This window comes from Pteropus vampyrus, unplaced genomic scaffold (assembly GCF_000151845.1).
Source record: "Pteropus vampyrus isolate Shadow unplaced genomic scaffold, Pvam_2.0 Scaffold28, whole genome shotgun sequence".
Taxonomy (NCBI): domain Eukaryota; kingdom Metazoa; phylum Chordata; class Mammalia; order Chiroptera; family Pteropodidae; genus Pteropus; species Pteropus vampyrus.
In genome coordinates, this window is record NW_011888809.1 from 3,560,331 (window position 1) to 3,564,122 (window position 3,792).

Here is a 3,792-nt window from a genome sequence, read left to right on the forward strand (position 1 = left end):
AGTCAGTGTCAGGTGAAGAAGGGAATGGACATTCGCTTTCTAGCAACTGTATGAAGGAGTGGACCTTGATGTCCAGATGTATTCTAGGTTTCAGGCTGAGCTCCAACGCCTCTTAAAATATAGGAGTCATTCTAACATAATTCCATTTAAAATAGTCTATTAATTTGCACCTGAAGATGACTCAGCATGACCTCGAGGCTTGGCATATTTCTGTCACTCAAAAATATTAATTGTCTGACTTTATCATGAAGATCCCATGGGTGTCACATATGTAAAAAACCAGCAAGTGTGCTAAGGGACTTCTGGAGCCCTCATTGGCTGGGGGTGAGAGGGGGTGCGGTGGGAGGGGCTCCTCTTGGAGTGGGAGCTCTCGAACAGACAATGGAGAACGTTGGGTTTCCTGGAGTGGTTCTGGCAGGAGAGAATGTTGTCTCACTGTCTTTCTCCCTAAATGCAGCCCCTAAAGGAAAAGTATGACTTGGCAGCAATAACCTGAACCATTCATTACTCACTGGCTAAGTCTATTTAGCGTCAGAGAGTTGAGGAGGACTCATGAATTTTGGAAGTTGCCCCGGTTCTTGAGTTTTACCTAATTTTCTCTCAGTCAACAAGCCCTTTATAGAGCCTCTGCCCTCATCCTTCTAGTTAAAACAGGTCAGTTTTGGAAGGAGCTGCCACACAGTGTGCGAGGTTCTTGTGAATATATAAGCACATCTCGGGACATGTCCTGGCTGGGACACTGAGTTAGATCTGACACCCCCTTCCCTTCCCATCCTTCTTCAGTGCACACACATTTTCTCTGGAGGTTGTGCGAGAAGAACTCTGTTGCAAGTGGGACAAAAGGTTGTGGCGAGGGGTTGCAAGTGTCTCCCTGAGCCCCACCAATGCACGGTGGGAATTCTGGGTGAGCTACACAAGTATAACCCAAGTGCAATACTGAGTTGCATCCTTGAGTGTTTCCACTTAACACTTTCATCTCCATTTTCATTTCTCACAAAGCAAACTCAAACTGTTCGCCACCTACATATCCCACAGGCTCCGTGAGGTGGGACGTGTTAATGGTTGTAAAGTGCTTTGACCTTCTCTCCGGAAAAGTACCGCAAGAATACAAAATATTATTATTATCATTTCACAGACATTTTGCAGTTCCTACTGGTTAGTTTCATTTTCCCCTTTAATCTTGAATGCATTAAAATGGCTAAATAAAAAGTATTTTGAGTAAATAAAGATACCCATGATTTTTAAAACTTCTTTATTATATACTTTGATATGCATCATCACCTTCTCCTGACTTTCTGCATAAACTGCCATGGCTAAACAGCCCTGTAATGATATTGCTACTTGGCTATAATTTAGCATGCTATAAAGGTTATTTAGCACAAAGAAGTGTTTCCAGTTAAAATTTAGCAACTCCTTTCAAATAGGTTTACATTAAATCTTAGACTGAATTTTAGAAACATTGAGCAGAACAATAATAAAATCTAGTTCACGTTCTCATAAAATATCTGCTTCTCCACTGGCTCTTTATCCTCTGTTTTTATTTGTGATGCTTTGCTTCTCTAGTTAGAATCAACCTACCTCTCTTTCCTTTCCTCCTTCTTCCCTCTCTCCCTGGCTCCCTCCCAACATCTCTTCCTTCTCGCCTTCCAAAATTGAACATAGCATTTAATGTCTGGCATATTGTCAATCCTGGATAAATATTCAGTGTGGTTGTTGTTGTTGTTGTTATATACCAGCCTCTGTTTAAGTTCTCAATAAGACAAAGGAGATTGAGTTCCTGCCCTTAGGAATTATGCAGTCTAGAGAAATAGAGACATGGATATATAAGTGCATAAATAACAGTATATTGTTCTATTGCTAAATAGGGAATATAAAAAGGTGAGACTTAATCATTTCTTAGGGAGCTAGTAAACCATAACAATTAATTGCGTAGACTTGGAGCCAGATCAAATGGGATAAAATGTCGGTCTTTCCACTTACTGTCTATGTGACCTTGAACAAGTTGATGATCTTGCTGTGCTTCACTTTCTCTTTTTAAAAAGAAGGAAATAGTGCCTTCCCCATATGGCTGTTTTAAGTCTTAAAGGAGTTAATATATGTAGAGAACATAGGCCTGTACCGGAAGATAAAAAACATTCATTAAATGTTAGCTATTATTTTTATTGGAAGTAGGACTAGATCACACACACACACACACACACACACACACACACACACACCTTTTACTCCAATTTCATTTCATCATCATCCTATTTCTTCATGTCTTTCATAGCTAAATTTTGCGAATGGGTTTGCATTTTCTTTCCCTTTAATCCCACTCTTTCACTCTTTCAGTTGACTCCATAGGCGTAGTGTTTAAGCAAAGTGCTAGGACCTTTCTGAACTCTGATAGTTGCAGAATGCAGATGGCAGGCATGCTTAGACAACAGCGATCAAACACCCATCCAAGGACTTCTGCTGTGTCCGGCTTCCCAATGACCTCATTTTATTATGAGAATGGTCTGTCCCATTACCACTGACATCCGCTCCCATGTCCTCTTCCATTCCATCACTGTACTTACCAAGATGGTCAACTATCTTGATCTTACCAAAACCGTGTACTATTCCCTATTCCCTACTATTTCGACCCTCTGCCCTCATTCATCACGAAAGGCCAAGTTTTAGGTAAGATGGAGAGGTTTCTTTTTGATATATTCCCTCTCCTCATTGTGTGCTTCTTGAGTTCATTTCAAATCATTTAGTAGCAGCTGTTTCTCCTACTTCCTCTCGTTACTAGTAATTCTATTGGAAACTGCTAGACACTGAGGAAAGATTGCAATAAACCTATCCGTATTGATTTGGGGCACTGACTTTTCCAGGGACACTTGGAATTTAAAAGAAAAGTCCAGAGACTATCTATTACATGAAGGGATACAGCCATAATGCTAAAATTTCAGGCTCTGAATTAGGCTTCAGGGGAAATTTCCGAGTCTGCAGACTCTCCCAGGTATCTTAAAACAGAGCCTGTGAACCACCAACTGGCCTAGTGCTATGAAAATCCAGCCTCTTTTAAGCCCCTGCCTACCTGGCTGGACATTTGTCTCCACTTTGATTTGACCTGTTCAGATTGAATAAGATAAGAAATTCAAGGGACTGGAGGGACAGCCAGTAAACAGAGGTGACAGAGGGAGAATAGAAACTATTGTTTACTCCATCGCAGTGTGTCTTTCTGACCATTTATCATCGATCTCATCTCTCAAATGTCAGATTCTTTTAGAAAAGTCAGAAGTATGGATCAATAAACAATGTGCTGTTAGTTAATTCTTATTAATCTAAAATATATGGACAATTAGAGATTTTGATGAGAAGAAACTCTTAACATGGGCTTCAGAATTATTCAAGAAAGAAGGAGCTTACAACTGAATTTATTCACAGAGTTTACTGACTCACCGAAAGTATTTTAAAGCATCATATACTATATTTTAAAACATCAGAATTAATCAAATTAAATTTGTGTAATGATGGGTAAGATGTCTGTGTGTGTGTGTGTGTGTGCGTGTGTGTGTGTGTGTGTGTGTGTGTTTGAGCATGACACAGTTTTCTGAGGTGGTTTGTACTAACAGCCACCATGGGCAACACTAGGAGATGTAAATCTCGGAGACACACATCAGTTGCTAGAACGGTCAAGGCTCACTGCATGTCCATTGTGATATGGTTACAACAAACATTTTATATTCTGGCATATTCTGGAAAGAAAATTATGGTGACATGGTGCTACTGCCAATTATCTGGATATGGCTGACCAAGTATAAA